Source organism: Parasteatoda tepidariorum, chromosome 5 (assembly GCF_043381705.1).
Source record: "Parasteatoda tepidariorum isolate YZ-2023 chromosome 5, CAS_Ptep_4.0, whole genome shotgun sequence".
In the NCBI taxonomy this organism is placed as follows: Eukaryota; Metazoa; Arthropoda; class Arachnida; order Araneae; family Theridiidae; genus Parasteatoda; species Parasteatoda tepidariorum.
Window position 1 is genome coordinate 44,895,830 of NC_092208.1, and position 12,704 is coordinate 44,908,533.

A 12,704-nucleotide genomic window follows, 5' to 3' on the forward strand; every position below is an offset into this window, starting at 1 on the left:
TCGAATAAACAAACCCTTCCCAGGGCAGAAAACAAGAAAGATGGATGTAAACAAATTAAGTTTTATCTTCGGTAGACGATTCTTCCATTGTTCGTCCGAAATGAATATTCTGCGTTCAGCAGTATAGGCTAAATACCAAATATTTGTATGTTGCATCTCTAATTTAGAAGCTGCAATTGCTGTTTATTTTTTAAAATTTAATTTGTTTAATTATAATTTTACAGTGCAGAGCATAATCTTGTATCCATTTACAATTTAAAAACTCATTGAAAAAGTTTTTTGCAATAACTGGACCCTATTTGCACAAATTCATAAAAGCGGATCCTGGTTGAAAGAATGTGAGTAATTTTTTCACAATTTCACGAAAACCGGACCTTTCACAAACTGTCTGGACAGACCCCTGGTAGTCTAAATTTGAAGGTACGTTCTTAAAATAAGCTAGGCCCCAAAATTTAAAATTTTTAGTCCATAGCCAGTGGACGGTAGACTCTTTTAGTGACTTAGTAACCACTTTTTCATCAAACCGAATGAGTTGGTGACCAATATCGATATGTCCTTGTCATTTAGTAGCCTTTAATATAATAGTAATATAAAGTGTGACAAAATTTATTTAAAACATACTGACTTAAAAAAAAAAACTTTTGGGGAGGCAAAATACATTTAATGTATCCATTACAACTTTCAAATATGTGAAATGATAAAGAAGTTTCTTTCTGCTTGAATATTTGCATTACAAATTGATAGATTCTGAAGAATCAAAATTTTGAATGGTGACTTTGGACACTTGAATGAAAATTATGTATTCCGGAGTCTTTTTTAACATTGATGTACTTAAATCATTTAACGACCTTAAAAAAAAAAAAAAAACGAAGAAAAAAAGAAAAAAACCGGAAAAAGTGACCAATTGTTTATTTAACTTAAATCACCATTTACATATATACATATATATATAGAAATGGTTAAGTATATATATATAAACTTGCCACTTGGCGAGTAGTTATTTTCAGGTCTAAAACAAGTTTTTTTTTTTTTTTTTTTTTAATGTTTCTGGAAATGTTAAATTTTATTTCAATTTTCTATTGCATAATTCGTGAAGAAATTTTTTTGTTGTTCTTTTTTTGTCAAATTACTTCAAAAAAAGTTTCTAGATTAGATATATGCGATTTTAATATCTCAAGGGACAGTATTTAATTGTAACTAATTAAATTACCCTATAATTTAAGTACAAAATCAGTCTCAAAAAATACTCTCCCCCTCCCTAAAATGATTACATTAAAGGACATACTTACATTTTTATTCTTTTATTAAATAAACACAAACTTATAAATAAAGGGCTTGTTATCGCACAAGTTATCGTGCAAACGATAATTTAAGTACGAAATGAAACACGAAAACATATTTCCTCGCCGAAATGATTACATTATCTGTATTTTCGTATTGTTATTTTTTAAAAAAAATACTAACTTACGTTAAGGATTTATTAAAACCCTTTTTATTTTTTTACTTTATTTTTTTCAGGCACATTTCCTACCACTTTGGATTTTTTACATTATTTTACTTCCACGCGTTAGGGCTGTTTTTCGAAGACTAGTCGCATGAAATGATGAATCTTTGTGAATAATATGCTATTTTCATATCTGATATGTGTTTGTTACAGTTAATCATGGCTGTGAGATCCCGTTAACTTATCTTTAGCCAGCGCCCTCTATGTTTATTTTAAAAATGGTGCAAAATGTGAATAAAAAGAAAACCCACAGTTTTAAAACAATAAAAAGCGTCTGTAGTTTAATTTTTTTATGTTTAAAAACTTGCTCCAATGCTGTATTACCTGGGCTTATAAAAATTTACAAAAAATACGAATAAGGCATTGATTTTGATAGTTTTTATTTAGGGGGGGGGGATGTTGTCGAATTGGCGATCTTAAAAAAAAGCTTAATAACTTTTAAAACATTTTAATTATTTGTACGTTCTGGAGCCTAAATAACTCATAACAGCAAGATGACATATACAATTTGAAATTATAGCTTTGGTAGAAGTGCAAGGCACTTAAAACTTTTTTATTTTATTTTCCTTGGCGAAAGGACTTCGAAATACCATGTTAATAATAAAATGCTTTAAAAATATTTCATACATGTAATCAAATTTATCAAAATTGATTTAAAAATTATAACTTTTTTCCTGAATGCATTTCAAATAACTCGATACAGTCATATTCATAACGACAACCATGCAGGAAGAAAAACGTCAGATACTTAATGAGAATAATAAATGTGCTGCGTCTCTTTAAAAAGATGATTAATTCAGTCGTGCCCCTTAAAGTATAAAAGAATAATCTAGAAATAAAGCACATAGACTACGCGAAACAGTGATCGCGAAACAATGAATATAAGAGCCATGAAAATCGTGAGTTACATAAAGTTCATAAACCTCTTTAACTTTGACTTCCTAGTAACTTTTTTCTTTTAACTGAGAATTAACTTGGGATTAATTGAAACTAAGTAAAGTCTTATCATTTCAAAGTCACAAAAACAATCCTAAATTTAAATTCAGTACAAACTGGTTTAAGAATGTGTTTATTTTGAAAAAAAAATGTACAATTTATTATAATGCCTTGTCATATGGAAGACATGTTGAGATTAAGATTAAGTCCATTTTAGAAGATTTAATAATGATAAGACACAGGTTTTAAGTTAAAAATGCTTTGCACATTTGTGTGAAATTATTTTAAAAAAAGAATTTAAAAAATTTAAATATTTTTTTAAGTTCATTTTATCAAAACTAATAGTTTTTATTTTGATTGTAGTTATCATTTATTATTATATATTTTTTTTTTGAGGGGAGAATGTGAAAGCTAAATTTAATTGCATTTTTAATTGCATTTTTAATTACACACTGTAAAAGATTACTAACAGTGAGAACTTTTTTTTCATTCATTGAGCGATGAATTTGCCTTGCGTTTAAAAAATCTATGCCCATATTTTGTACTCATATGCCATAAACGTCTATGTCCAAAATGTGTCCACATTTTAGTTTTGAATTCAAATAATATATTTATTATTCTAACCGTCTGCCGTTTTTGCATTATAACGAAAAATCTAATTATAACCGAAAAAAAGCATTAAGATCACAAGCATCCAAATGAAGAAATTGCCAAAATGTGCTATATAAATAATAATACCACTATCACTATAATAACTTAGGGTTGGCAAGTTTTTGATACATGACGGTTTTTACCGGTTTATACCATGGTTTTTACCGTCATGTCAAAAACCCCTCTGTCAAAAACGTCGAAAACTGTCAAAAACCCATAGTATTGATAAAACTTTATTTTAATTTGAGTTTAACTGCTTATGATTTAAAATTAATTCATTTTTGGGCAATAAAATTAGAAAAAAAGTTGCTAAAAGATATTTAAGAACAGATTTTTGCATTTTCCCAACATGATTATATCAAATCATACTATTTGAAGTAAAATATTAGGATATTAAACAAAATTTTCAACATTTCCAAGCATCATTTTGTTTGGCATATATTACTGAAGAATGTCAAGTCATTCCTGACTTAGAGTTTGTTAGTAGTTACAAGTTTTGAAAGTTTTGCTTAGCTTATTTCTAATATTTAAGAAATGCCAAATTTTAAATTCTTCTCTTTAGTTTTGGAATTTATTAATAGTTCCAAGTTTTTTTGTTTGTTTGTTTATTTCTAACAATTAAGAAGTGCAAAATTTTTAATCCTTTGCAAATCAAGCTATAATGATAAAACTTAAGTATCACTATTTTCAATAAGTATATTACAATATTTCTGTATGAATGTATATCCTTCTATAAGAATACATGTATATAGTTGCAAAATCAATAGCAATTGTTTACAACATTCATTTATAAAGGCAATTAAGTGAAAATAATATATTGTCCGGTATATGCCATAAATTAAAGAAAACAGTAGGTATATGACAGTTTTTACCGGTAAAAACTGTCATATACCTACTGTCATATACCACTGTCATGTCAAAAACCAGTTTTTGACGGCAAAAACCCAACCCTGTAATAACTATAAATAATAGAATAGCTATAAATAATATAACTATAAATAAATAATAGAATAACTATAATAAATAAATATAAATAATAGAATAACTATTAATCATAGAATAACTATAAATATCTATCGTTAGTTTAGCAAATGAGTTACTGAATTCATGAGTTATGGTTCATCTTCGATTAACCGAATTCTCATAAGAAAATGTCCAAGCCCAAGAACCCCACTTTTTCAGCCCCATATAATTTAATTCAGAATTTCAGCAGGTGCATTTCTATAATGTTAGAAATTCTGAACCCAACTAAATTTTGCCGTAACTTCAATGTGTGCCCAGTTGAACTATATCATCGAGTAAATTAATCCTTCTTGAACTTGATTACACGATAATAGGATCCAATCTAAATAAAACATTGCTTCAGTGCTTCGTTTAACAAGATCAAATAAGGTAACGATAAAATGGTTCAACGCTGAACCGATTCGGGAAAATTAATTCATCTTGAACTCTATTAAACGAAAACACATTTAAAACTAAACGAAAACAAGATCAGGATGTCGATAATACCTATGATTCAAAATTGAACGTATTTAAATGAAATTATTAACTTCTAGTAAATAAAGAACATTATAAAAAATTCTAAGAATAAACTCATTAAAATGCATCATCACAAGGTAGATATTAATCAAAGACTGAGTTCTTAAAACAATACAATTTTATACAGAGAGTCCTATTATTGAGCAACAATGGGAATTACTTTACGAACGAAATTGAATTACTGTGAATGTATTATTAGGCGAAAATATACATACCCAGCAAATGAACTAAATGAATATTTTCCGAAAAGTATTTGTTTTTGTTTAGGTATTGAGGATTCTAACAGTTACTTGCATTCTTAAAGTTATAAATTTTTTTAAAAAATAAATGCGTCAAATTATTTTAATAATTCAAGTTAAATTCTTTTAAAGTAATTCAATGCTATACATTTATCTTCACAGGTAGAAATTGGAACACTTAGATTATGTAACACTTAGTGTTAACCCATAAGAAATTAGAATATGGAACACTTAGTGTTAACCCATCGAAATTGAATAATGCACTATAAGTGCGGAAAACATCAAAAATATGTCACCTCCCTAGGTATATAAAATCATTAGTAAATTTACCTTCCAACAATGACATTACATTCACGACAAAACCTAATCTTTAAGCATTGAATATAGCACCATATGCTACTATAGAATAGTTCGCATTAATATTATTTTAAATCTTATTAAAAAAGAAATCAAATTCTATCGATAAAGAACAGTAGTAATTATGAAGGATTTAATTAGAAAAAAATGTGGAATTCCTTTACATTTAAGTTACATTAATGCTCGCTGGGGAAAATTAAAAAGACAAATCAGCTTGATTCACTTATCAACATGTAATTTGCCTTTATATAAATGCTTTTTTTATTCGCTCAATATACATTTATATTTTTTATCCATTATAGAAAAAGTATAAATGTTTATAAAATTTTTTGTAGCTGTAAACGAATAAAGATTTTCAGTACTAAAAATATTTAAACTTTTTTTTTTCCTTTCGCTAATGCATTACAGCAGATGATAAACGAATAATGATTTCCATTGTTATCGTTTTATGAATTGTATACAATGTTCTTACAATATTCGAATGGGTCTGTTCTGCGGCACAGAACTTTTCTGAATTTCTTCAACGTTTAAAAAGTCAATCGTTTAGTGGATAATGGTTTAATGATAAATCTTTTATCAATATATTGAATATTTCTATCAGAAAATGTAACAATAAAAAAGTAAATATCTTGAAGAATAATACAATACAGGAGACATTTCTATCCTACTGAATGTAGATGATCAGTCTTCTTAAAAGCCGCATTACAAATTCTCAATTTCTAAATTAATATTTTATATGAATTCTTATTTTGATGAAAAAGTGACAAAAATAATATTTTCGATGGCAAAAATATTTTGTATTAAAACGAAAAGTATGTCATCAAAACACTTAAATTATATATAAAATCGTTTATTTATAACACAAAAGGAAGGAAGGAATATCTCCATTCTTCTTTTACGATGAAAACCGATTAAACTTTTCAGTTTTTTTCCGAACGGTAGGGTCAGAACAGTTTGGAGCTGGCTCCAAGAGATCAGTGTCGGAGAACTGACCCATTGAATTTCTTGAGAGAAAATTTTAAATATAATTTCATCACAATAAGTATTTTTCGTCTATTTCAGTACTTTTTAGAGCGAGTGAATCATATAGCTACATTTTTATTATTCTCAAAACAGGTGGTTATGATAGTTCTCGTAGTAATCATAGCTTAAGTTCTCAAACTTGCTATTTATGGATATTTATCATCATTTATGAAATATCTATAGAAAGTGCAGTTTGGGATGAATTAAAGTGATTAATATTGATTCAAATTTGACAATTATTTAGCGAAAGTGTTCTATTCTAATTTAGTGTATTCAATATGAATCCTTTCAACTATAAAAAATTCACCAAAGATAACGATGATAAGCGTTGTTCGGTAGAACCATCTGAAAATAATGTAAATAGGGTGTCGTAGACTTGGTAATGCTTTAAGGTTACCTTTGTCACAAAAATAATAATTAATAGCGTCGTAACTCTTTGCTTATTATGTGAAAATACAACTCTAACAATACCACATACATAAATGACTTTTCTATACCGTATCATGTTTAATTTTCAAAAATTAGCAATGTCAAAATATTTTAAAATAAAAAGGGAATGCCATCCAAATTTTAAAAGTAAATAAACAAAAACCTAAATGCAGATTTTTAGACTTTAAAAATCTAAAATCAAAAGGAGAAAATATAAAATACTACACTAAAGACTTATAATGATAGCTAAGAAAATAATTTTCTAACAAAAGATCTCACTTTATATATAAGAATACTTATTTTTTCATGATTGCATTAATTTTAGTTTTCTCTAACTATGTAATGCAGATCAATAAAAAACCTAGTTTAATTGAGCTTCTCACAGATCTTTATCACGTAATAAAATTTAAATTTAATTTTTTAATTCAAATTATTAATACTTTGAGAAAATGTAATGATAAAGGTAAATATTTCACTAACAAATGACAAAAGTAATATCTTCAATCATAACACGCAATCAAATTTCAAGAAACAAATATTATTTTGAGTTTTTTTTAATATCTTTTTAATTTTGTTCTTGCTTTATCACACTCCATTTTAAAGTTTTTATTTTTTAAAAAACAACTCATGCCAAGATAAAACTGAAAACTTTCGCCCCTATAACAGAAAAGCTAATTTTTCAGAAATCAGTATTTATAGAATCGATTAAAAATTCCAAATATTTTATTTCATTTATTAGTTTTTGGTTATAGTGTAACTGATATTTGAACACTATATAATTACGGTGAATTTCTCTTTAATAAAGTTTATATATTGGATTGTTTACTTTGTATTTTTGGCATACAAATATTTTACTAAGTTAATTTTTAAAAAAATTCACTCATTCATTCTAAGTACTACTATAAAAAAGAAAATTGTTAAACTATGTCGCACAATTTTGTGTAGCATAGGCTACTTAAGTAGTTCCTTCATTCCTAAAATTAAACTTGAATCACAGATTTGTAAAATATCGCAGAAATTGTTTTTCCCCCCGCATAAAAATTGAACACGCAAACGTTTCATGAAGGATTGCAGCATGAAAAACTCTTCTAGTTGAAGAAAAAATATTTTCAGAAAATATTCTGAATATAAAATAATAATAATAATAATGTGAATATTCACACAATAGAAAAGATTTACATAATAATGAGACAGGAAACGAAAAAATAAATTGAAACGTATGACTTAGATCGGATGATCGAAAAAATGCTCAAAATGTGGCGAAATTAGTACAATTGACGTCTACGCAAACACTTATTTACAATGCAAATCAGTAGTATACCACCCGGTATAAGCGGCGGAAGTGACGTCACAGTCAACCGGAGCTTATTTCTGCCCCAGCCGGANTTCAAGTCCTCGATGATTTAATGATTAAAAAAAAATCTTCCATAACAACAAATATTGTAAAATGGCATCTAGGTAAACAGTGAGTTACAATGTAGTACAACTTATGCCCTTAATGAACAAAATTGTTGAGAAAACCTCCAAAATGACATCTGCGTAAACATTCAATTACACTGCACGTCATTTTAATACTTCGTGGACAAATGATTAAAAAATTGTCTAATATTAAACGAAATTGGTAAAACTGACGTCTACGTAAACACTTAGTTACGTTTTTTAAATGCTCGCCATAAACTAATGATTGATAAAAGCTCCCCAAGTGAAACATTTAGTTACATTTTTTTTAAAAAGCTCTTCATAAACTAATGATTGATAAAAGCTTCCTAAGTGAAGCAAAAATGACGTCAAACATTTAGTTACATTTTTTAAAAAAGTTCTTCATAAATTAATAACTAATGATTGATAAAAGTTCCCGAAGTGAAGCAAAAATGACGTATTCTCGAGTAAAATTATGACATTTTAAAAAAGTTACAGTTAAAAAGTCTTTTTGCTATTATTGTTAAACTAATAAAATAAGCGACACATTTAAAGCGCTGCAGTGTAAAAATGAGTTATTTCACACAAATATTCAACAAGTAACACACACAAAACAAACAAAAACTTACGTAACGGAAATATCCCTTCACCTTGAACTTTTAAGATGCTATTCCATTATCCAATAAAAACAGTTGTACAGCCACTATACACAGGGTCCGAACAGAATTCACAACACTTTAAAACACCAAACGAGGAACACAAGCAAAATTTTCGAAATTTGCACTGCAACGTCAAAGGTATGGGAATTATCCAGGTGTCACAAATTTACATATATCCGTCAGCAGGTAATAAGATTGGAATAGTTGGTGGAAAAATGAATTCGAGAATGTAAAAAGGACTGGTTATTGGGGGGAAGTAAAGCAGGTCTTCCGTTTTATGAGCGAGACGACCTGGCAATAGTCACTGGAAAGACAGGTGTGCCTATATGGCTAGTCAAGATGTGGATTTGGAAGACGAAAAAGCAACTGAGTTAAAACGTCATCTAACTCCGCCTACTCTAAAAACAGGGACTCTCCTCCAGTTGAGATGGATGGAAATACAGATAGTTGTTTATCCTGCATAGTTTCTGGCAATGAATGAAGTTTTTCTTCATAGCTCGTCACATCGCGTGCACAGATCGCCCGGCATGTAGCTGTTGTAACATCCATTTCGCGTTACAAGTTTGGTAGAATACATACAGCTCTGCGTCAATTCGTCGTGGGGCATTTTGTAGTAAACATAACTAGTAGCGAACAAAATTCATGTATATCGAATCGGAGACGTTTGGAAATTACATAAAATTAATGCATCACTAGGGCAACGGTTCCTAAATGGTGTTCTCTTTTCATCATTTTGCAGTAAACATAACTCGTAGCGAACAACATTCATGTATATCGAGTCAGAGATGTTTGGAAATTACATAAAATTAATACATCACTAGAGCAACGGTTCCTAAATGGTGTTCCGCAGAGCCCTAGGGCTCCGTAGAAAGATCATAGAGGATCCAAAAGCTAGGACATTTTTTAACCAGTAATAATTATATTTATAACAAATCAATAATCCATAATTTATTCCACACTTCAATTGTTAAAACGAAATTATTTATGCAAAATGCAATTCAAAAAATAACAAAATTTAAAAAAAAAGGTTTTTTTCATTAACAAATTATTCATTAAATTATGGAACGATTATGCATTTATAAAAACGTCCATAATTATTACTCATTGAAAATACAATGACCAAATTCAAAAGTTAAGAATCTTTTTTCTCTCTTAACTATCATCGACATTTATAACAGTGAAAACCATGATTCAACTTAATTTTATTTCTTTTCAGTACATGCATAAATCAGGAATATTTTAATTTAGAGTTTAAAATATTTTTTTTTCTTGGCATTAAATATTTACAAAATACTAAGTAGTCTTTTTTTTTTTAATTGGCTAGTATCTAATCTCCTTTTTTTTATTGGCACTAATGAACTTTTTTTATATTAAGCCAGGTTGAGTAGACATTTAGAGTTCCATAGTTAAAAGGAATTGGTGATCGCTGCACTAGGAGATCCCAAACCAAAGAATATAAAAAGGGCTGCTTTCACCGATCCCTAGTACTGGATTCGCATTTTTTTTCCTTTTTTTTTTTAATTTTTTTAAGATTGTTTCACAATTCGTGCTTGCTCCGCTCGCTCATTGGATACTTAAGTGTCCAGTTTCTATGCTGATATTCTTTTTATCATTGAATTCGAAAAATATGCAACATAAAAATCCTGTGAAACTCTTGATTTATTATTCACTTTATATACATTACAATTTCATTTACATGTATTTCGATACTATTCGGAAATTACATTTGGAATAAATAATTCGAAAAAAAAATTATAAATTTCAGTTTTTTGGAGACATGACAGTTTAGTTCTTTATTCTAACATAAACTGGTAAAACATATAAATACCAAAGAAAAAGGTAAGAAAATGTATTTTTATAAAAAAGTAGGTACTGTACTAACGCTCTTTTTTTTTTACCCTAGAAAAAATATATTTAATCAATGAGCAGTGTAATTTTTTTTTTTTGTTTTTTGATCGGTACATTAACATAAAACTTTCAATTCCGCGCAACTTAAAATTTAGTTTTAAAAAAAAGATTTTTATTGGCAGCATGAAAAAAAAAACTCATCAATTTTGCAACAATATACGAATTAATGTTTTACATGGAAATTATTGTTGAAAATTATTATGCAAATTATTATTATATTATGGAAATTATTGTTGAAAAAAATTATAGATTGATAATTGGTAGTTTGTGCATTTCTAACCCGACGTGATTATCAATATTAAAACGAGAAAAGACCAACAACTGAAAATTCACGTTTCAAAAATGTTATCCAATAATCGAAGAGGTAGATTTTGCATTGCACAATTTTATCCACACCACAGTAACATATGAGTTACTTTAAAAAAGAATCAATGCCAAAAACATAAATCACGTGGTTACCCCCACGTGATTTATGTTTTTTACTTTGTAGAAAAGAAATATTGAATGAATTTGTGATGACCCTTAATTTATAGCAAGATGGCATCGGAATAAAATATATTCGAAGAATTCGATTATTTCATGAAGCAGTGAGATCACATCGATTGGGGAGAAGGAATGGAGGTCAAATAAGAAACAAACAAAACGACAGAAGAGAGACAACAAGCAGAAATAATGCTGGAAAAATCGTGACAAACGGATGATTTATGGCCAACTGTTATCTTCATTATCCCAGCATGCACAGAGCACAGAGAAAAAAAAACCTATTGCAAATCAAAGATCCATAAACCAAAGTGAGCGTAATTTCACGAAAGTATTCTTTTTTTTTCTTCCTTTTTACATAAGCGCAGTAACATAGCAGCAAAGACAATAATACAGTGCACGGAAGGAGAGAAAAAAAGATCACCTTTTGATCTGACGAGCGGATCTTAACGTTTTAGGATTCTATCTTAAGAGAACGCCATACCCCAAGAGAAACTTTTTGTCACAAATTCTCTTCAACATCCTTGACTTATTTTAAAATTTAAAGTATAGAAAAAGTGAGCTCAGACAAACTTAGAGACAAGCCACGAAGTTTCGAATAATAGAAAGAAGGTTTTAAAACATCAAAATGAAAATAAATTATGAGGATTCTGTAAAGGTGAAGTTTTCTTTCATTAATTTGTTTGCGTTTTTGATATTTAAAAAAAAGTGTTTTAGCAGTTGAAATTTCTTGGTTTTTGCTTGAACTCACTTTTTCTTCCTTTCAAATATTAAATTAGTAACGGAAGCAAAAACGAATTTGCGACGAAAAATTTCTCCCTTGGTATGGCGTCCTCTTAAGAAGACACAAGATCGCGATGGATATCTAAAAAGCACAACTTATACACCGAAGAGCCATTACATTATGACCACCCTCCATCTATAACAATGGGCTCGTCCAGGTTTTCATGGTTTCTCGCCCAGGCACAATGTTTTCATGGGGCACATTAGGACCCATAATCCTCATAGAACAATCCCTGACGTCTGTAAGCTACTTGAACATAGTTGCAGACCAGGTTCACCCATTCATGGCAACAGTTTTTCCTGCGGGGGATGGTGTTTACCAAAAGGATAATGCACCATGTCATGAGGTTCGAATCGTCGAGGAACATTCCAGTGACTTTCAAGTCATGTCTTGGCCCCCAAATAATCCAATAGAGCATTTGTGGTCCTACTTGGAAAACCAAATTCGTGCTGCCACGCTACCCCCTCGCAATGTGAAGGAATTGCAGGACCAGTTGGTGAGCGCTTGGTACCTGATACCTCAGACTACCTATCAACACCTTGTGGAATCAATGCCACGGCGGGTGCTAGCAGTTTTGAGGGCTAAAGGTGGTCCTAAATGTTATTAGCAGGGTGGTCATAATGTAATGGCTCTTCGGTGTACAAGCCACATAGATAAACATTTCATGTCGAATTCTTTTTCACATACATAAGTAATTTAACATTTAAAGAGTAGAAAAAATGAGATCAGGTAAACCTAAAGCAAACCATGAAGTTCCAAACGCTAAGTTTTTAATT

General features: G+C 29.2%; 1 protein-coding gene across 10 annotated transcripts in view; it reads right to left on the reverse strand.

Moving 5' to 3' along the window:
• LOC107454046 (rho guanine nucleotide exchange factor 18) overlaps positions 1 to 12,704 on the reverse strand; it is a 254,780-nt gene that overhangs the window by 201,611 nt on the left and 40,465 nt on the right. For 3 of the 10 annotated variants that reach the window (XM_071181382.1, XM_071181381.1, XM_043048257.2), the window contains exon 1: positions 8,727 to 9,299. The exons of the other annotated variants lie outside the window; for them this stretch is intronic. The gene's annotated coding sequence lies outside the window, so the exon portion shown is untranslated. Of the gene's footprint in view, positions 1 to 8,726; positions 9,300 to 12,704 lie in introns of those variants that run through there. 10 annotated transcript variants of the gene reach the window in all.